This window comes from Bombina bombina, chromosome 3, assembly GCF_027579735.1.
Source record: "Bombina bombina isolate aBomBom1 chromosome 3, aBomBom1.pri, whole genome shotgun sequence".
Lineage (NCBI taxonomy): Eukaryota > Metazoa > Chordata > Amphibia > Anura > Bombinatoridae > Bombina > Bombina bombina.
This window is the reverse complement of record NC_069501.1, coordinates 1,258,687,288-1,258,711,682: the sequence shown is the minus strand read 5'-3', so window position 1 is coordinate 1,258,711,682 and position 24,395 is coordinate 1,258,687,288.

Here is a 24,395-nt window from a genome sequence, read left to right as displayed (position 1 = left end):
GGGAGATAAGGATGCAATTTGCATTGTCAAATGATAAAGAGTATCACCTAGATTACAAGTTTTGCGCTAAAGAGAGTGTGAAACGAACGCAACAAAAGTTGCGTCATTTCACCCTCCAGAGCGCTGCCATTACAAGTTTCTGAAAAGCCTCCTTGTGCGTCTGATATGGTGGCGATAAGCTCCATACCGCACAAAATCCATGTGCTGAGAATACGTGCTCGTGCACGATTTCCCCCATAGACATCAATGGGGAGAGAGTGTTAGAAAAAAACACCTGAAGCGCGGAATGAAAAGCTCCTTAACACAACCCCATTGATGTCTATGGGGAAAAAAAATATAGGTTTAAACCTAACACCCTAACATAAACCCCTAGTCTAAACAACCCTAATCTGCCACCACCTACATCGCCAACACCTAAATAAAGTTATTAACCCCATAGTCTGCTGCTCCCGGCATCGCCGCCACTAATAAAAGTTATTAACCCCTATTTTGCCACTCCCTGACATCGCCACCACTATAATACACTTATAAACCCCTATTCCCTTGCACCCCAACATCACCAACACTATAATGAAGCTATTTACCCTTATTCCGCCACTCCCCTACATCGCCGCCACTAAATACAGTTATTTACCCCTAAACCTCTGGCCTCCCACATCATCGCCACTAAATAAACATATTAACCCCTAAACCGCCAGCCCCCCCACATTGCAAAACTAAATTAAACTGTTAACCCCTAAACCTAACAGCCCCCTTTTAAAGGCTATTAGTAGTTTATTGTAGTTTAGTGTTGTTATTTTTCGTAATTTAGTATTTTTTATTTTTTGTAATTTTAGACTAAAATTGTTTTAGTAGTGTTAGTTTTTTTTAATGTGTAATTTAGTTATTTTAATTCAGCTGGATTACGAGTTTTGAGCGCTATAGGGATTTCAACGACCGCCATAAAAGCGGTGTTATTTCACCTCCCTATAGTGCTGGTATTACAGGTTTAAAAAAAGCAGGCTTGTGCAGATGGCACCGAAATCAAGCGCTGATTTGATGTGCTCGTGCACGATTTCCCCATAGACATCAATGGGGAGAGCTGGAAAAAAAAAAGCCTAACACCTGTGATCGCGGAATGAAAAGCTCAGTAACGCAGCCCCATTGATGTCTATGGGAAAATAAAAAGTTATGTTTAAACCTAACACCCTAACATAAACCCTGAGTCTAAACACCCCTAATCTGCTGCCCCCGACATCGCCAACACCTACATACAGTTATTAACCCCTAATCTGCAGCCCCCGATATCGCCAACACCTAAATACAGTTATTAACCCCTAATCTGCCACCCCTGATATTGCCGCCACCTACATACAGTTATTAACCCCTAATCTGCCACCCCAAAATTGTTGCCACCTACATACAGTTATTAACCCCTAATCTGCCACCCCCAACATCGCCGCCACCTACATAAAACTATTAACCCTTAATCTGTAGCTCCCGATGTAGCTGCCACTATACTAAAGTTATTAACCCCTAAACCTCTGGCCTCCCACAGCACTACCACTAAATAAATCCATTAACCCCTAAACCTAACCCTAACCCTAACATAACCCTAAGCCTAACACCCCCTAACTTTAACATAATTAAAATAGAGCTAAACTAAAGTTACAATTATTAACTAAATAATAACTATTTAAAACTAAATACAAACTTACCTAATAGCTATATTGTAGTTAGCTTAGGTTTTATTTTTATTTCACAGGTAAGTTTGTATTTATTTTAACTAGGTAGACTAGTTAGTAAATAGTTATTAACTATTTATTAACTAGGTAGTTAAAATAAACTTATCTGTAAAATAAAACCTAACCTGCCTTACACTAAAACCTATCATTACAACAACAAAAAAATACTAAAATTACTAAAAATAAAAATTACCAAATTACATAAAAAAACAAACACTAAATTACAAAAAATAAGAAACAAATTATTAAAAATAAAAAAGAATTACACCTAATCTAATAGCCCTATCAAAATAAAAAAGCCCCCCAAAATAAAAATCACCCTAGCCTGCAATAAACTACCAATGGCCCTTATCCTTTTAACCCTGTTATGCCGTTCTATTCTGTCATAATTACACTGGGCTTTAGTGCCGTTATGACAAAATAGAACATCATAACCATTGGCTGTCCTAAAGCCAACTCAGCTTCCGATGATGTGATCGCGGTCTGCAGGGCGTGCCTAGCGTTACAGGGATACCCCCCTGACCCGATTCCATCATTGAAATCTTGCGATCGCGTGCATGGTCGCAGGATTTCAATTTGTTTACATCAGAACGTTGTAACATATGTTACCTCCCCATTGCCCTGAAAAGGGTATTTTTATGGGCATTCCCCTTAAAAGGATATTTAGCTCTTTTACATGACCAAACCCTAAACTAAAAATAAAACCCACCCAAAAATCTTTTAACAAAACCCCGACGATCCGCTTACAGTTATTGAAGTCCCGCTTGAAGGATCCATCCAGCCAGCGAAGTCCTCATCCATGCGGCAAGAAGTCTTCATCCGGACGGCATCTTCCATCTTTATCCAGCCGGTGAAGTCCTCATCCAGGTGGAAAGAAGTCTCTATCCAGACGGCATCTTCTGTCTTCATCCATCCGATGCGGAGCGGGTCCATCCTGAAGACATCTGGCACGGAGCATCCTCTTCATAAAGTCTCCGCCGTACACTGGAACTTCAATGCAAGTGACGTCATCCAAGATGGCATCCCTTGCATTCCTATTGGCTGAATTATTTCAATCAGCCAATAGGATTAGAGCTGCTAAAATCCTATTGGCTGTTCCAATCAGCCAATAGGATTAGAGATGCTAAAATCCTATTGGCTGTTCCAATCAGCCCATAGGACGAGAGCTCAATTCTATTGGCTGATTGGAACAGCCAATAGGATTTTAGCAGCTCTAATCCTATTGGCTGATTGAAATCTTTCAGCCAATAGGAATGCAAGGGATGGATAAGATGGTTAATAGTTTATTTCAGTATATTTCGTTGTGGGTACTTTCGGTTTAGGGGTTAATAGTTTATTTAAGTATATTTCGTTGTGGGGGCTTGTGGTTTAGGGGTTAATAGGTTTATTATATCAGCGGTGTGGGCAGACGTCAGATTAGGGGTTAATTATATTTAAATAGTGTTTGCGATGCGGGAGGGCGGTGGTTTAGGAATTAATAGGTTTATTATAGTGGTGACGATGTCAGGGAGCGGCGGAATAGGGGTTAATACATTTTTATAGTGGTGGCGATGTCCGAAGGGGCAGATTAGGGGTTAATAAATTTATTATAGTGTTTGCGATGCTGGAGGTCCTCAGTTTAGGGGTTAATAGGTAGTTTATGGGTGTTAGTGTACTTTTTAACACTTTAGTTATGAGTTTTATGCTACAGCTTTGTAATGTAAAACTCATAACTACTGACTTTATATGGCGGTACGGATCTTGTGGTTATAGAGTGTAGCACTTTTTGGCCTCCCAGGCAAACTCGTAATACCGGCACTATGGGAGTCTCATTGAAAAAGTGCGGTACTGACGTTGCGTGACTGGCTAAAAGGTGTGCGTTATGGGCCATAACGCTGCTTTTTCACTCATAACGACAAACTCGTAATCTAGCTGTTTGGTAGTTATTTTAATTTTAGCATAATAATTTAGAATAATAGTTATGTTAGGTTAATTTATATTTTAAAATTATGTTTTTTAATTTCACAGGTAAGTTTTTATTTATTTTAAGATAGGGATATTGTAATTTTAATTTAAAGTTAGGGGGTTGTTAAGTTTTGGGCTTAATAGTTTAATTTATTAGTGGAGATGTGGGGGGCTGGCAGTTTAGGGGATAATCGGATTATTTAGTAGTGGCTATGTGGGGGGCTGGTGGTTTAGGGTTTAATAGGTTTAGTTAGTGGTGGTGGTGTCGGGGATCGGCGGAATAGGGGTTAATAACTTTATTATAGTGGTGGGGATGTGGGCGGGTGGCAGATTAGGGGTTAATACATTTTAAATAGTGTTTGCGATGCAGGAGGGTGGCAGTTTTGGCGTTAATATGTTGTTTATGGGTGTTAGTGTACTATGTAACAGTTTAGTTATGAGTTTTGTGAAACATTTTTGTTTTGCTAAACCCATAACTACTGATCTCAGATTGCGGAATGGCTCGTGTCAGTATAGGCTGTAACGCAAGCGTTTTAGCCTCACCGCACAACTTGTAATACCGGCACTATCCATGCATAAACGTATTTTTTTTAAATTCGGGATTGACGTTGCGTTACAGGCAAAAATGCTTGCGGAACAGCTATACCGTCAAGAGTCGTAATGGCTGTGTTACTGTTTTTACGCTTAAATGGCCATTCTTTCAGCATTAAAACCGTAATGCAAAACTCGTAATCTAGGTGTATGTTAGTAGTATAGTGGTACACACCTTTTTCACTTAAAAGAAATTAAAGTACAGTTATTTTGAAATTTAGATTTAAAGCACTAACCTTTAATTTTATACCAGTGAAACAGGTCTTATTTCTGATAAAGAAATTTTCTGATTACAATATATTTTATTTTCTATAATAATAAGAAGTGGATCTGAGAGTGAATAATATAAGAATTTATATATATATATATATATATATGTATTATAAAGTAAATTAGTAAATAGACCTTACTAAACAAATTAACGCCTAGATTACGAGTTTTGCGTTAACTGGGGTGCGTTAGTTACACGTATTTTATTTCCTGGCCGCTCTTTTTTTAACGTAGGTATTATGAGTTTCAAAACAACCTCCTAACACGTCACGGTAACACGACTACCGCGTTTATTTTATACGCGTAATCACGGCCGCGTTAAACATTCTCCCATAGAGATCAATGAGAAATCAAACAAACACGCATTTTTAAGCTAACACTCGATCTCGCGAGAAATACGCACTGCCCTATCATATGACATATACCACATAATGCACAACAAAAACACACTGCAAATGTACTAACAACAATCACGCAACATAGCACATACGAATTACATAATCACAAGCGGAAATGTAATAAAAAAATAAAAAAAGAGGAATACACATATACTTTACGATCCTACAACACGGAACAAAACAACACGAAACAAGAATTGCACACTCATACACAAAACACTCGCATTCAACATTACGGAATATTAGTACAAACAAACATTTACAACACTTCACAAATATGACATCATCATAAATAAACATTTACATTTACACATAATACTTTTGGACAATGTTATGCAAAACGATCACTATGACATCATCACATTCTACACATTCCACAAATACTAACTCAATATGAGCATGCGCAAATTCACACAACTAATACACATTGCACACATACTAATTACTAACAAAGCACACCTGAACACAATTTACAAGGCAAACCGGTACATCATTACACATTTACACAGGGTATATAAGCACACCACAAGTATGGCTTCTTTGACTGTGTTGCTGGTGGGTTTTTGGAGATTATTGAGAGATTTAGTGCCTTATTGTGAGAGTTAGTGTGAGAAAGTGAGTTAGTTTTATTGTGCGAGTTAGTTAGTGGTAGTGTGAGTTAGTAATAGTGTGAGTTAGTGGTAGTGTGAGTTAGTGGTAGTGTGAGTTAGTGGTAGTGTGAGTTAGTGGTGTTGTGAGTTAGTTAGTGGTAGTGTGAGAGAGTTAATTAGTTGATGGTAATAAGAGAGCGGTAGTGAGCGACAGTTGGTTTGGGTGAGTGTACGAGTGGTTTTTCTGTATACTTAACACATTTACATGCAAACACATTCAATACATACATACACTTATCAATAACACTACATACTTCCTACCCCATACCCTCTAATACTACACTCCATACCCCATGCCCCATTCCCTGTAATCCCATTCCCTTTCAACCCATATACCATTCCCTTTGATCCCATACCCCATTCCCTTTCAGCCCATACCCCATTCCCTTTAAGCCCATTCCCCATTCCTTTAAGCCCATACCCATCCCATAGTTACATTTTCTTTACATATCCTCATTTTAGTATTTTTACATTTTTGTTTGTTAAATACTCCTTACCCTCTTTTATTTATATCCCTTTCACACTTTGAGCACTTTCTTTGGCTTTTTTGTTATTTCTTTTGGCCCCCTTTCATTTGGGCACGTTCACTTTTTGTTGGAGTATGTCGGGAGGGTGGGATAAGGGGCAGATTAGCCCGGAACTAGTAGAGTTCCTTAGGACTCAGTTTAGGGAAGAGATGGAAGAGGAGGTCAGGCAGGAGCTTAGTCAGTAGAGGGGGAGAGAGAGGGGGAGGGGGAGAGGGAGAGGAAAAGGAACAGGACAGGAAGGGGGGCAGGACGGGGGGCAGGAAGCGGGGGAGGAAGCGGTGGGTGGACCCAGCCACTTGGTTCAAGATGAGCAAGTGGCTGGGCCCAGTGGTGGACAGAGTAGAGCTTCACAGTCGAAAAACAGAGGACACCATCACAGGGGAAGGCCAAGCTGATTAGGGAGGCGAGATATACCATGGAGGAGAAGGAGGCCCTGATAGAGGCATATATGGACAGGTCTAGGAGGCTGCAGGCTCAGAAGGCCACCCCTAGGGAGAAGAGGAATCTCTGGCTGGAGATCAAGGATGCAGTTAATGCAGTGGGGACCCATAACAGGGATGTCAAATCGATTAAACATAGCTACCGGGACTGCAAAATGGAACTAAAAAAAAATATCGAGGGAGTATTAATAGCAACAGTAACCGCTGGCGGGCCTCCAATGACCGTGGAGTATTCCCGATGGGAGGATATGTTGCGTCCCAGCATCTCCGAGGTGACCATAGTCGGGATCAAAGGAGTCGATACTGGGAACCTGACACTCTCAGCTGACAGTAAGCTCATTTAATACTCTTGTAACATCAAAACTAAAGAATGTATTTAAGGACATCATTAACGCTATTACGCTTTTTAACACATTATTACGTAAATGCATTCACAATTACCTTGTGATTACATTAGTATCTAGGCTACAGGTTAGGTGTGCATTTAAACAGACTTAAAACAAACTCAAAAACATTCAGATTGACCAGATAGATATTAGAAACACAGTTTGGAAAATTCAGAAATTGTATTGATTGTTATATTTGAAAGTGGATTAATGAGGCTGCATTTGTAATTCTATTGTAAGCAAAAGCATTTACATCTTTATTTGGAACTATGCTAATATATACATTTCTTTCTTTTTACAATATACAGTCTGGGGAGGAGGCAGCACAGCAACTACAGGCTCCTCCTTCACCCAGCTATGAGAGTGGTGGAGATGACTCGCCACCTCGGGGAGACATGGAAGACATCCCTCTATACTCCTCCTCAGAAGAAGCCCCCACTGCAAAAGAGATCCCTGCACCAGCAGCCCCTCCTGCACCAACAACCCCTCTTGCACCAGCAGACCCTCTTGCACCAGCAGACCCTCCTGCACCAGCAGCCCACCATGCACCAGCAGCCCGCCGTGCACCAGCAGTACCTCAGGAGGAGATAGCCGAGGTGCAGGTATTGCTTGATTTTCAAGAACAGATGCGTGCCTCCCGGAGGGAAAATATTCAAAGCAGAATTCAGATGACAGAAGACATTCATGCCACTCTACAAGGCCAAAGAGAGCTTATACAAGGCCAAAGAGAGCTTATACAAGGCCAAAGAGAAATTATACAAGGCCAGAGAGAAATTATACAAGGACAAAACAAGATGTTGCATATTCTCCAAGCTATATTTCAGGTCCTCCGGGAGGTGCATAACGCGCCATCTGCTGCTGGGCCATCTGCTGCTGTGCCATCTGAACCTGGGCCATCTGCTCCTAGTACTCCTCAATCTCCTCCTCAGCCTGGTCATCCCAGTACTCCTCCTTCCACTCTTCCCCAAACATCTACGATGAGAACTCATCGGTGGGGGCAGTTGCCCCCCCAGAGCCTCAGTCTCGTGGGAAGAGGGGAAGGAAGAGGAAGTAAGTATTTTTTGAGATATATATTTTTATTTATTTAATGTATAATGGATAGGTATGTGATGATGTGGTCTTCTTACACTTGTGGACCACACTCTGTATATAATCTGCTTCTATGGGACCGGGTCTATGAAGGCAGATTGTTTGCAGAGTGTGGGTTACAAGTGTGTGGACACCACATCATCACATACCTATCCTTGTTGATTACATTGATTGGTTTCTGTGATGTGATGTCCAAACTGTTTCCCTAATCTCAAACAAAATGATCATTACATTTATACATGATGACATATTACTGTTTGAATGCCAATAACACAGCTTAAAGGGACAGTCAGAACATTATTGTTGTTTACAAAGAAAACACTGTATTACACATTATCGAGTTTGCAGAAATACACGTTTGACTTCTGTGATTACCCTTGTATCTGTGCCTCTGAAAAATGACCACTTATTTATGTTATTTTGACAGACCAACATTTTAGCCAATCACTGATCAATCCAGGGTAACTATACTGTATGAGCTCAAGGTTTTCTATATGAAAATTCAATCAAAATGCCCTCTAGTGGTCAAAATGCATTCAGATTAGATGCACTCTTCAAGCTCTAAGAAATGAGCAGATGAACCTCCTAGGTTTAGCTATCAACTAAGAATAACAAGAGAACTATGATAAATTGGTGAGAAATGTTTGAGATAATTATTTTAAAAAATTGAATTTTTCTACATTAAAATCATTATTTTTCAAGACTGTCCCTTTAAAAAATTACATATGCTAACATATACTAATCCTTTGTGACTGTTAGTATATATACATGTACTTGTTCAAACAAGAAAATATTGGAATAGGATTTCTATTGACATGTTAAATAAAGTCTATTTTCTTAAAGATAAATTATTGTGTTTGAATTATTTAAGAAAGACATTTAGAAGGAATATGGTTTCAGGGCCTTTTATGAGTTACTTTAGAAATATATGCTAACACTAATATATTTGGAGATTAACCAATGTGGAACTCATACATGACACAACACTGAGCATTTACATTAAAAGGACAGTATACAATCATTTTCAGAGAACTGCATGTAATAGATACTGCTATAAACAACAAGATGAACACATACTGATATCAAAATCCATGAGAAAACGGTTTAAAGATTTACTTAGAAAATTGAAAGGTTAGCTGGAAAGCCCATTCCAAGTGGGAAATAAGACAATACCCCTTCATTTGCATATGAAAACACCCTTTACACAAACAGGAGCAAGCTGGAGAAGGTAGCTGATGGTACTCACATCAAACTTTGAGGCTTGGGGAGGAGTCAGAAAATCACTGCAATGTCATTTAAACATAAGCAAAACTAGACATTGATTATAAAAAAAGGACTATATAAATAGATAGAAAAAACATATATGTGTTTTAAAAATGAGTGTATAATGACCCTTTAATAAAAAATACCACAACATAACATTTAGAAGAAGTAGGCATCTCATATATTTAGCATATGATAAAGGTCAATGCATATTGATTACTTGATTCAAATACAATAGCGCATCTTTCGGAATTCCATATGTTGAAAATTAAACACAACACAGTCATTCATAAAAAGGAACATATTGTTGACAAACATATTAACAAGATGGACTATATTCATGGATTTGCACTTGCCTCAAAATATCTTATGCAGGAAAACATTTTGCTTTCATTTGTTTATTCAACAAGACAGCCATCAAAAGATAATTTTGTGTTCTTTATCAGCTATGGGTCAACAATGTACATGATTCACACAATCCATATTTGACATGGTTTTAAACTTGGCTTCTCATTCACAAACGTGGGTTACATGCAAATTCAAATATTGCGGGACTAAGTAATCCAATCAGATGGTTTTTACACCTTGGCATGTGACGTCTTAATTAACATGGCGCATCGTTGATCGCGTAAAAATGCCATCCAATCAAAGGCGCATCCTTGATCGCGTAAAAACGCCATCCAATCAAAGGCGCATCCTTGATCAAGTAAAAACGCCATCCAATCAAAGACGCATCCTTGATCAAGTAAAAACGCCATCCAATCAAAGGCGCATCCTTGATCAAGTAAAAACATCAGCCAATACAAGGACTCATTTGACAGCTTGGCAGGTGATGTCTTAAGCAACATGCATCCTTGATCGCGTAAAAACGTCAGCCAATACAAGGACTCATTTGACAGCTTGGCAGGTGATGTCTTAAGCAACATGGCGCATCCGAGATCACATAAAAACGTCAGCCAATACAAGAACTCATTTGACAGCTTGGCATATCAATAAGAAACGTATTTATATTTTATAAACTAGTATGTGCTATATTGCTAGCTATGAATGTCACGCTAGATAACGTAATACTGTGATATATGAAATAGAATCCATTATTGAAAATAAGGAGATATTTCATTAGAAGCAGAGGATTATTAACTAAACTATTTAGCAAGCAGCAGGGTTTAAATAGACATGAAAACAACATTTTATGTTACACGATTATGTACGACATTGCAATTTGAAATACATTTTAACAATAAATGTAAATCTTTGGATTGTTGTGTTTCATGTCCCTTTAAATGAGAAATAATGCTAGGAGATGCATTAGGAAAATAGGGATGTGTTATATATTATATGTTACCTATAGCTATGGTGTCCATCTTTACCATTTAAAAGGTACACATGAGAAATACATATGTCAGGGATGTTTTCAGATATGTTAAGATTTATTTTGCATAACAATAATGACACATGTATTGATCAAACGTGTCACTTATTCAAGTTTAAATATGGTCAGCCTACCTATAGAAATATATCGTAGGATAATTAAATAGAAAAAATAATAAGAGAAAGATATTAATCATCTAAAATATGCACATTACACACAGTGATTGATTTTGTTACACTACTACAATAAGATATAAGTGAAATTGGAATACATGTGCTGTCTAACAATCAAATAATAGTCTTTTTTTAAAAATATATGTCCATGTTGATGTAAAAAGGACAAAAACACATTAGAAATGCATATCCATTCCTTAAAAATTGTGGTCAGCATCACTTAAAGGGACATGAAATACAAACAATTCAGTTTCAGGATTCACAGAGAGGATACTATTTACATCAAATTACAAATTTACAGAGATTATCTCATTGTATCAATCCTGGGATCATTTGTTAAAGGTGCATCAATTCACAAATAGTTTACAAATGAACACATGGATGTGAAAATATATATATATATATATATGGTCCATATGTAGAAAGTAACAGCACCACTGCATCAATATTCTTAAAGGTGAATTATTTCTTTAATGGTGATATCACAACCATTAAAACAGCGACGTTTCGGACCTACATGGTCCTTAATCATGCATAGTTAAAACACAGTAAAACACACATTTAAAAAGGGTAGTGTAACCAATCAGATTTCAGCTCACATTATTAATTAAATTAACCCATACCTGTCAGGCATAAAAATACAAGTATTTATTTTTTCTATTAGTGGCCTCTAGTGATACCATATAGAATGTCACCCTATTTCAATATCAGAAAATTCATTAAAACAAATACAAATCATAGTCCCTATTCAGACCATAAGGATGTAGTGTATTTAATTTCTTGATCCACCAGACCTCCTTTTGTTTTAATTTAAGTTCTCTGTCGCCCCCTCTTCTATGTGTAGGAATATGATCGATTACTTGGAAGCGCAACTGACTAACTGTATGTCCCATTTGGGTAAAATGTGCCGATACTGGTAAAGACATGTCTTTAGATTTAATTGATGCCTTATGCTGACTGAACCTATCCCTAGCGGCCTGGGTGGTCTCTCCGATGTAACAGAGGCCACATGGACATTTGAGTAGATAGATGGCATAATTGGTTTGACAAGTGTATAAACCATTGATGGTATACTGTTTACGCTTATCATTCTGGGCCAAAAATTTACCTCTAATTACTGAATTACATTGTGCACAATGAAGACATGGATAACATCCTTTATTGGGAGTGGTCAAATAATTAATGTCAGCCTGTTTAGTTGTCCCCACATCTGCCCTAACTAAATTATCCCTTAAGTTTCTCACCCGTCTGTATGATGGCATTGGTGGTAATTTAAAAGACTCAACTTCTGGATTAAATTTTGATAGTAAATGCCAGTGTTTCTTAACTGCTTTGAAAATATGTTGACTTCGCTGGCTATATTCCATAGTAAGTACTAATCTATTTACATCATTTTTGGTTTTGGGTTTAGCTTTACTTTTGTCAAGATCTATAATATTTTTATTGATAATCTCCTGAGGATAACCTCTTTGGATGAATTTATTACCCATAGATTCTAGCCTATAAGGCAGTCTATCCTGATCACTGACTATCCTCTTGGTGCGTAATAACTGACTTCTTGGGATAGAATTGAACACTGTCTCAGGATGAAAGCTTTCATACCTCAAAAGGGTATTTCTATCCGTAGGTTTAGTGAAGAGATCAGTGTTCAATTTATCATCTTGTATGTAGACAGTAGTGTCAAGAAAATTAATCTCATGTGCTGAATATGTCAATGTAAATTTAATGTTTATCATTGAGGCATTGATTTCCTCCACAAAATGTATCAAAGACTCCAATGAGCCCCCCCATATGCCAAAAATATTGTCTATATACCTTAGCCAAAGCTTACAACAGTGATTGAATGACTTATTAGCATAGACAAATTTATTTTCAAAGCCACTCATAAACAAATTGGCATATGAGGGGGCTACATTGGAGCCCATGGCCGTACCTCTCTTCTGCATGTAGTAAGTGTCCTGAAACAGAAAATAGTTGCAGTATAAGACAAGTCTTAACAGATCATCAATAAAATCTATCTGTGTTAGATCATACAATTTACTGTTGTTCAAGAAACTTTTTATAGTGTCAAGGCCTGCCTCGTGAGGGATAGATGTATACAGATTAACCACATCTAGAGAAAAAATAAACCAATTTTCTTCCATTTTTACCTTTTCTAATTTTGTCAGGAAATCATTAGTGTCTTTTATAAAAGACTTCTGTTCTTTAACCATTGGAAAAATAATTCTATCCAGAAATATTGATACATTTGAAAAAACAGACTCTGTACATGCCACAATGGATCAAGAAATTAAATACACTACATCCTTATGGTCTGAATAGGGACTATGATTTGTATTTGTTTTTATGAATTTTCTGATATTGAAATAGGGTGACATTCTATATGGTACCACTAGAGGCCACTAATAGAAAAAGTAAATACTTGTATTTTCATGCCTGACAGGTATGGGTTAATTTAATTAATAATGTGAGTTGAAATCTGATTGGTTACACCACCCTTTTTAAATGTGTGTTTTACTGTGTTTTAACTATGCATGATTAAGGACCATGTAGGTCCGAAACGTCGCTGTTTTAATGGTTGTGATATCACCAATAAAGAAATAATTCACCTTTAAGAATATTGATGCAGTGGTGCTGTTACTTTCTACATATGGACTGTATTTGTTTGGGTTTTTGCTGATAGCCCATTGTAACGAGCACACAGCAAGGTAAAAAAGCTCAATAGTGCTGGACTCCATTTGTTTATTTTGTATACATGGAATCAGCAGAGTTACATGCACTACCAGTGAGTGAAGGAACGATGGAAGATATCCAACCTTCTACATTTTCCTATTCTGACATAGATGCAGCACGCATCACTTCATTGGCCCTAGGATCAAGGAACTTCCTAAGAAATTCTGCTGAAGTGGATTTGAAAAAGGAATATGAAAAAACAAAGAGGAGATTAATCTCTTTGGAGCTGCATTCAGTCACACTGGCAGAATATTATCGCATTAAAAGAATTCCTAGAGGCCTAAGGATAAAACTGAGACCCACCATACTGGCTAACCATGAATTGTACAGAACAAGGTTCGAGAGTATACTTAACAAGTGTTCTTTCGATTTAATTGTGCTCACTGTAGAATGTCTGCAGGTTGAGATTGACAAGCAAAAAGGATTAGTGCTGGAAGCTGAGCGGTGAATGGAAACAAAGTATACCCTGGAAATGTTGAAAACCACTAAAGAAGAAATTGACACATTGTTAGCTCAATATCGCTCAGATCTCGAAGAGAGGAAAAGATCAAAGTTTGTACGCGATGAGCTTGACTACACCAATCACAGAGTATACAACTGGTCACATGACCACACGTCAAGACAACGTGAATCATGTGACGTACCATACTGGAGGAGAACGCCGAGAGCGCTAACAGAACAGGACAGAATGGCTGAAGGATCATCTTCTGGGGAAAGTTTTTTAGATTCCGGCTCGGAAGGAGACACCGGAGGGGAGGGCGGAAGCACCGCCGATCCCAAAGAGCAGCGGATATATACACGGAGCTCCTGGAACCAAAACCAGCAGATGCCGAGACGCCAACGAGGAGGGAGGTTCCGGCGAGGTATGCGGAAATAGAGGTAAATGAACTGCCTGATTACATTTCCCCCATACAGGACAAGGAGAGTCTGGTAATCAATATCTCGGAATACAAGCTAACTGAGACGGAGCATAGTTTGTTAATGAAAGGACTTTCCTTCTGCCCCACTAAGGACTGTGATGAATTTGAAGTCGATAAGGACTTGTACAAATTTTTTAGAATGCTCAGGCTAAAAGCTATGTATGGTGGTAACAATGTAAATAATGTGGGTGTTGAAAGCACAATAAATGAAAGTGTTATGCAAACGAATCCCCTTGATTTGAAATATCTTAACTTATATAAAAAGTCTCCATTTATACCTCTTACCAGTAACTCTGGTGTGGAAACTTTTATTAAGTTTGTACAACAGGATATTAGTAATTTGATGAAAAAATTGAATTTAAACCCAGAAATGAAAAATTATAACCTAACAAGAGAAGAATATAAAGCTATGTTGTCCTTAAAAAACAACAAGAATATTACAATAAAGAACGCCGATAAGGGCGGAGCTGTTGTAATATTGGACACTAAATATTATATTCAGGAAATTTTACATCAACTCTCTGATGGAGGGGTTTATGAAGTATTAGACCATAATCCTCTTATGGAAATACAAAAAGAGTTAAAAACAATTCTTGATAGGGCATTTCAATGTAGTATTATAACTAAACAGGTATTTGATTTTCTTTATAAAAAACATCCCATAACACCAGTTTTTTATACTTTGCCCAAGGTTCACAAGAATATGTCATCCCCACCAGGGCGGCCCATTGTGGCATGTACAGAGTCTGTTTTTTCAAATGTATCAATATTTCTGGATAGAATTATTTTTCCAATGGTTAAAGAACAGAAGTCTTTTATAAAAGACACTAATGATTTCCTGACAAAATTAGAAAAGGTAAAAATGGAAGAAAATTGGTTTATTTTTTCTCTAGATGTGGTTAATCTGTATACATCTATCCCTCACGAGGCAGGCCTTGACACTATAAAAAGTTTCTTGAACAACAGTAAATTGTATGATCTAACACAGATAGATTTTATTGATGATCTGTTAAGACTTGTCTTATACTGCAACTATTTTCTGTTTCAGGACACTTACTACATGCAGAAGAGAGGTACGGCCATGGGCTCCAATGTAGCCCCCTCATATGCCAATTTGTTTATGAGTGGCTTTGAAAATAAATTTGTCTATGCTAATAAGTCATTCAATCACTGTTGTAAGCTTTGGCTAAGGTATATAGACAATATTTTTGGCATATGGGGGGGCTCATTGGAGTCTTTGATACATTTTGTGGAGGAAATCAATGCCTCAATGATAAACATTAAATTAACATTGACATATTCAGCACATGAGATTAATTTTCTTGACACTACTGTCTACATACAAGATGATAAATTGAACACTGATCTCTTCACTAAACCTACGGATAGAAATACCCTTTTGAGGTATGAAAGCTTTCATCCTGAGACAGTGTTCAATTCTATCCCAAGAAGTCAGTTATTACGCACCAAGAGGATAGTCAGTGATCAGGATAGACTGCCTTATAGGCTAGAATCTATGGGTAATAAATTCATCCAAAGAGGTTATCCTCAGGAGATTATCAATAAAAATATTATAGATCTTGACAAAAGTAAAGCTAAACCCAAAACCAAAAATGATGTAAATAGATTAGTACTTACTATGGAATATAGCCAGCGAAGTCAACATATTTTCAAAGCAGTTAGGAAACACTGGCATTTACTATCAAAATTTAATCCAGAAGTTGAGTCTTTTAAATTACCACCAATGCCATCATACAGACGGGTGAGAAACTTAAGGGATAATCTAGTTAGGGCAGATGTGGGGACAACTAAACAGACTGACATTAATTATTTGACCACTCCCAATAAAGGATGTTATCCATGTCTTCATTGTGCACAATGTAATTCAGTAATTAGAGGTAAATTTTTGGCCCAGAATGATAAGCGTAAACAGTATACCATCAATGGTTTATACACTTGTCAAACCAATTATGCCATCTATCTACTCAAATGTCCATGTGGCCTCTGTTACATCGGAGAGACCACCCAGGCCGCTAGGGATAGGTTCAGTCAGCATAAGGCATCAATTAAATCTAAAGACATGTCTTTACCAGTATATGCACATTTTACCCAAATGGGACATACAGTTAGTCAGTTGCGCTTCCAAGTAATCGATCATATTCCTACACATAGAAGAGGGGGCGACAGAGAACTTAAATTAAAACAAAAGGAGGTCTGGTGGATCAAGAAATTAAATACACTACATCCTTATGGTCTGAATAGGGACTATGATTTGTATTTGTTTTTATGAATTTTCTGATATTGAAATAGGGTGACATTCTATATGGTATCACTAGAGGCCACTAATAGAAAAAGTAAATACTTGTATTTTCATGCCTGACAGGTATGGGTTAATTTAATTAATAATGTGAGCTGAAATCTGATTGGTTACACCACCCTTTTTAAATGTGTCTTTTACTGTGTTTTAACTATGCATGATTAAGGACCATGTAGGTCCGAAACGTCGCTGTTTTAATGGTTGTGATATCACCAATAAAGAAATAATTCACCTTTAAGAATATTGATGCAGTGGTGCTGTTACTTTCTACATATGGACTGTATTTGTTTGGGTTTTTGCTGATAGCCCATTGTAACGAGCACACAGCAAGGTAAAAAAGCTCAATAGTGCTGGACTCCATTTGTTTATTTTATATATATATATATATATATATATATATATATATATATATATATACAAACAGCAATATATATAGAGAAATTCAGTCCTATGTTAATCATAATCTTGCAAAGATAAACCTTTATGAAAAGTATATCAAGAAAATGAATCAAATTAAATTGGAGATGTAAATATTAAACTTATTTACAATTGTATTATATTTATTAATCAGGAAAGACCATTATTTGGTTTCATGTTACTTTAAGGATTATCCACATAAACTATAGATGTCAATCAATGACATGAATAAAGAGGACAAATAATATTGGAATTACATGTATTTTATTATTATGTCATTTAAAAAAAACATATAGAAAAATCTGCACCATTGGAGCCATCAGACAAGGTAAAAGAGTGCATCACAGTCCTTGGAGGGAGTTGACAAGGGCCAACACAGCCCCATTGGAGCCATTTGACAAGTTAAAAGAGTGCATCACAGTACTTGGAGGGAGTTGACAAGGGCCAACACAGCCCCATTGGAGCCATTTGACAAGGTAAAAGAGTGCATCACAGTCCTTGGAGGGAGTTGACAAGGGTCAACACAGCCCCAATGGAGCCATTTGACAAGGTAAAAGAGTGCATCACAGTCCTTGGAGGGAGTTGACAAGGGCCAACAAAGGCCAACACTGCCCCATTGGAGCCATTTGACAAGTTAAAAGAGTGCATTACAGTCCTTGGAGGGAGTTGACAAGGGCCAACACAGCCCCATTGGAGCCATTTGACAAGTTAAAAGAGTGCATCACAGTCCTTGGAGGGAGTTGACAAGGGTCAACACAGCCCCATTGGAGCCATTTGACAAGTTAAAAGAGTGCATCACAGTCCTTGGAGGGAGTTGACAAGGGCCAACACAGTCCCATTTTTTGAGGGACAGGACAGAAGGAATGGGAAGGGCCGGGAGGGTCTTCTACCTGGGGAGGCGCTTCTACCTGGGGAGGGGCCTGGGGAGGGGCTTCTACCTGGGGAGGGGCCTGGGGAGGGTTCGGAAACTGATGCCCAGAAGTGGAGGTTCCATCTGAAATATATAATAAAAATATATTACAATCTCATACATCATGAAATCAAATCAAGGCATTTCAACATGATTATGTTTTATGTATACTTAGAAGTGGTTTGGAAAAATCATATGCCTGATGAAACGGTTTGAAACCGAGAAACACGTTGCAATATTGGGGTAATATTGTTAACCCTTTTATCCACTCATTACAACAACTGTTATGTTGTTTGCTTTTTATTTATGTTTTTAATAAATATTTGTATTTTATTATAAATACGTTTGAGTGGATCTCTCTACCTACCTACTTATTGCCTCTGTTGATATACAAGAAGTTTTCCTGAAATCTGGTGCAGTTTCTTGGACTACTGCTCTCACAACATCAAGAGACCATATTTGGGGTGAGCTGTTACACCTGCCTAAAAGTTGCAGCCTGTCCCTACCAGCACATAAGTGTGCTTTTGGAGCATGTGAGTACCCAACTGTATAACTAAGAAAATACTGCTGGTTATACCTTTAATGGTCTGCACATGTAGTGCTTTCTCTCTGTGTCTTTTACTCCATTTTCAGCACCACAGCACTGTTTGATGGGTGAGCTGTTACACCTTCATAAATCTGCAGCCTGTCCCTACTATCACATAGGTGTGCTTCTGGAGTATGTGAGTACTCATTTGGCCTTATTGCTGTTTACATTGTACTTTCATCTGATGATACTACACATGAGGCACCCCTCTGTTTCTTTCCATTTTTTGTAGTTGTACCCAGACCAGTCAGCGAGGAGGAGGCAGCCATCACAGGAACAAATCTTTCTAAAAGACACTTTTTTGCCATTCCTTTTATTTAAAAGGGAATTGATCTATTAAGATACCACCAATGTTTGTGAATTGTTTTATATTATCTATATATAGATGTTTATGATTGCGTTGTTATATCTCTAGCGCCCCCTTATTTGTTATTAGGATACATAACATATGTTACTGTTGCTCAAAGACACACATCAATGTTGCATTAAAGATACACTGATCCAAAATTAGGATTTACATCATTTTGATGGAGCATACAAATGACATTAGATTTGTTATTCTCAATGAGTAATAATTTCATTTTAGTGTGTGTATTTTTACAAAATTCTCAAACGCAGAGTACATGGAACATTTAAGAGTTCTCATGTGTGTATCACTTGATGATTGTTGTCTAAATTTATACTAAAAACAAACATATGCTATCCATGTTCTGAAGAACAAAGGTGTAGACTAAGAAGCTTTGAGATATTAATCTTTCAATATTAAAATAAAATCGATATATAATCAGAGGAGTAAATTATCTGTTTTATTCAAATGTAATGCTTCATGATCATAATATTTATTACAAATACACCTTCAATGACATATGAATGAGTCAATGGATTTATCCGAAGCCCGCAAAGGCAGGTCATCATTGGTGCTGGATCCCTCAGGGCTCGTCACAGCAACTACATTTTTAATGATATAGATATATATTCGTGAACACAGTTTGGACATCACTAAATCACATCAGTATCAATTTTTGAGAATAATATACTTAGAAATGTGAAGAATAGAGCACTAATATGAAGTATTAATGCATGAGTTAATCAAGGTGATTCTAAAGAAAATGATGTCTTTAACATATGTTTAATTTCTTACTATATTAGACAGACAATTCATCTCATATGATTCTATTGCATATCTAAATATACCCATTGATCAATGTTTTTAAAATAATACAGACAAACAACATTTTGAATAACAACTGGTGACAAATCGAACCAAAGCCATGTGTCACATCGATCCATTTGTGCAATGTACAGTAATCTTTTTTAGGACACAACACATATTGATCACAATGCAAAACAGAAGTTATTAATAAAAATATGTCATCATGGTGCTGTTAGAGTATGCTTATATCTATAATGTAAGTCCAAGAGTGAATATGTGATTTAGATATCAATATTGTTTCATCAAAACAATGTAAGGATGAATGAATATATTGATTATTAAAGGGACACTGACCACAATTTTTTAATTTATTTATTCAAATAGAACATTCAATTTTAAGCAAATTTTACATTTACTCCAATTATAAATTTGTCTGTATTCTCTTTTTTTATTTTTTATTTTTTTTAAAGGCAGCTAAGCAATTTTTTTGTTCATAAAATATTGGTCGTTGAAGGTATCCACCAATCAGCAAGAACAACCCAGGTTGGTCACAAAAAATGGACTTGCATCTAAACTTACATTATTGCTTTTCAAATAAAGATACCAAGAGAATAACGAAAATATGATTATAGGAGTAAGTAAGAAAGTTTATTAATATTGCATGCTCTATCTGAATGACAACAGAAATAATTTGTGGTCAGTGTCCCTTTAATATTTAAATATCTTGATTTGACAATGTCACTGTTAATGAATTGTCGAGTCCATATGTTGATGTAATGAATGGGATGGAGCATGCAATTACAATCAAATATGTAATTTAAGGATATCATCAAGATTCTTTATTTATCCTCTCTTAAAGGGACATGAAGCTCAAAATGTGTAATTGTATTAATTTTTAAATAAAATCCAGCCTGTGATTTAAAAAAATATTTCAAATAGACTTATTATTGTCTATTTTGCTTCATTGTGTTATAATCTTTTTTTAAAGGAGCAACTATGTACTACTGTTATCTGAACACATGAGTTGAACCAATGAAAATAGGCAATTTTCTGCATCAAACAATCAGCCGGTTACTCCCAGTAATGCATTGCTGATCCTGAGCCGACCTAGATATGATCTTAGAATAAGGATAACAATAGACTGAAGCAATTTAGCTAATCAAATACATTTTAAAATTATTTTGAAATCACATGTGTCTAAATCCGAAAAGTGAAATGTTTGTTGTTATGGTATAACCCGGATATCAAGGGTTAATACCTGATGAAAGATGCCCTGAATACGGGATCAGCAACACACAAACCCAGTTAATTCCCCCCAAACACGAGACCAAGCCCATCTTGAGGGTAAAACAGAATGTGTTTTATTGAGGGCTATATGACCAGTATTTATGCAGGTCTCCCACCTGGTTGACACTCCCTAGGAGACCAGATGGGGGATTGGAAGAGTATAGTACATTAGATAGAGGGAAGACGCCCTTTTACAGGATACAATAGAATTACATTATTTAACCAAATAAACAATCAAACACAAGAAAACAATGGAGTCCTTCTTGGAACCTGGCAGTCTGATCTCTGGAGGTGATTAAACAAGGTGAACGCTTATCACCTAAACTTAATTACAGTAAACAATAGCTGATGCCAGGAAACCGGTCTTCAGAAAATAGTTTCTCAAAACTGAACAAAGTTAACCCTTCCAGTACTGACAGAGGGGTCTGTCACACGGCTCCCTCCTGGTGGGACACTCCGGCAGACCTGGCTTGACCCTTTGGCGGGTCAACTTGGGGATGACCGGACTAGGAGGTGGTAGGAATGTCAGTTTGCCGGGACAATCCATCTGCATTCCCATTATGAGAGAGAATTCCTGTCCATATAAATAAGGGTTCAACTTCTTCAGTGCCCAGACCAGGGCTAAACAGTCCTTCAAGTTTTTGTTTTCATAGATGCTTCTTTCCAGTTGGAGACAAATCTCGTCGGCTTCTTTACAAGTTTTTTGTACCTGCTCTTTATAGGTATCCACAAGCCCTTCATACTGATGTAAGTTGCCCTTGAGTTGCTGCACCTCACTATGAGCCAGCGTCAGCTTCTCCTCCAGTGTCGCTAAGTTTGTCTTTACTGTTTCATGTTCCCCTCTGAAGCTGGTGTTTTCTGCGGTCTGTTGGTGCAGCTTGTCTACCAGAGATTCCGGTTCTAAACGCGCTTTTTCCTCTGCGCTCCTCTTCTCTCCCGCTAGCACTGTTACGTGATTGTTTAACGTGACCATTTCATCCTCTACTTGACTCTTTTCCTTAATCAGCGCGTTGTAACGGGACTTCCACTTATCAATAGCGGATAGAGATTTACTGAGCTCAGCATCCTGGAGCTTAGCAGCAGGTGGGTCGGTCTCGGCGGCACGGATCTGGGCACGGGTAGTCACAGGGTTAACATCGGCGGGACCCATGGGAACATAGGCAGAAACAAGGGGGGCCAAGTCATTTCCAAGGAGAACATCAGCTGGTAAGTCCTTCATGACCCCCACATGCACATGTCTAGAGCCCACTCCCCAATCCAAATGTACCCGGGCAACAGGTAGGCGGAACACAGCGCCCCCTGCTACCCTCACAGCCACAGTGTCTTTGGTGTGCTGGTTCTCAGACACCAAGTTCTTTTGGAGCAAGGTCATGGTAGCACCAGTATCCCGTAGACCACTGACCTCCTTCCCATTCACTTTAACCAGTTGCTGGTGCTGTTGCCGGTTATCCCGGTGGGCAGCTTGCACAGGGTCTGCTTCATGTAGGATGCCCCAGCATTCTTCCTCCTCTACGCAGTGGGTAGCAGGCTGAGGGTTACGTGGGTTTCTGCCAGCGGGTCTCCTCCAGGACTGTGCTTGGTTTGCTGTGTTTAGGGGACACTCTGGTCTTTTGTGCCCTAGTTGCTTAAATCCAAAGCACCAAATAGGCTGTGAGTAGTCCCGTGAGTTGAACCGGGCTGTCTGAGGATAGTTTGTGGCTGGAGGTGGTGTGGTAGAGCGGTGCGCCGGGGTTTGGTAACTGGTAGCTGCTGGGGTGACTGTGGGTTGGTACTCCACTCTGGTAGGGATCTTAGTGGTAGCAGTGTCCAGTTTGCGGGCATCTGTATACTCATCTGCCAGGCGAGCAGCTTCATGCAGGGTGGAGCGTTTATGGTCCTGAACCCACTCTCTAACTCCTGCGGATAACTTGTCGAAGCAATGTTCCAACATGAATAGCTGCAGCACCTCTTCCCCAGATACGGCTTGGCACCCCGCCATCCAGTGAGCTGCTGTGCGGTGCACCTTACATGCCCACTCGACGTAGGAATCTCCAGCTAGTTTAACAGTGTCTCTGAACCGTCTCCTGTATGCCTCTGGTGTAATCGCATACCTGGAGAGCAGAGCCTCTTTTACAGCATTATAATCCCCGAATTCCTCATCTGGAATGGCCTGAAAAGCCTCGCTGGCCCGGCCGGATAATTTTCCGGATAATATCATGACCCAGTCCTCTGCGGGTACCTTGTGTAGGGCACATTGGCTCTCAAAATCCGCATAGTACCCATCAATCTCACCTTCTGTTTCCAGGAAGTTTTTAAAAGCTGCAAATTGTACTTTTCTCTTTTCCACTGGGGTTGCTGTGACTTGGGCTGCTGCAGCGCCACTTTGGTGAAGTAGGTTGGCTTCCACGGCTGCTATGACCCGGTCGATAATTTCGGCAGACGGGTTGGGGCCATAATGTGCCAGTCTTATTTTAACCGCCCAGTCACAGCTTGCTTCTTCAGGGGTTCTGTCTGATATGCTGGGCTCATTGGTTCCTTCAGGACCTGGTACTCCATCCATCTCGGTCAGTATTGTAATAATCTCCCTCTTCCTGAGGTTACTGGCCTGATGGACCCATTGTTCTAGCAGGTCTTTAAGGGTGGCTCTTTTCAGCCTTTCATACGGTATTCCCATTAGTTCAATTTGTAGAAAAAGAGGGGGTTTCAATGGCACTGCTAGTGGGTTGATGTGACTACACCCTAATTGGATTACTAGTTTTATTTTCTGTAACCACAGGGTAGATGGTGCTGTGTATTATTTAGACTTACAGAGAGAACATAGGTAAAAAGACCAAGGAAGAATACACGAATAGCACTCATATAGTCATCTGACACAAATTGTATATATGTGTTTAGAAAGATATGGTGCCAATAGGTAAAGGGAGTACGCTGGGATAATTAAAACATAACTTTTATTAATTACGCAAAAAAACAGGAGATAAAATAAAGGGATGTGCAATTAAAAACAATAGCTACCTGAGGCGTGATACATTTGTGTTTCTTGTAACCTTGAAATTTTGTTTTATAACAATTCAAAATTATCGTATAATTGAGGTATGGGTACCTTGGCTAGATAAGGTGACTCACTATAATGTTAGAGATAATCAGTATTTCTTGTGTTAATCGTGTTTGTAAGGTTAGTTATCCCAAACTGTCTTGCACCATATATTTAGTGCAGTGAGAAACATCTAAAGCCAATAAAGTTTAAATTTTACCCCAATTTTACT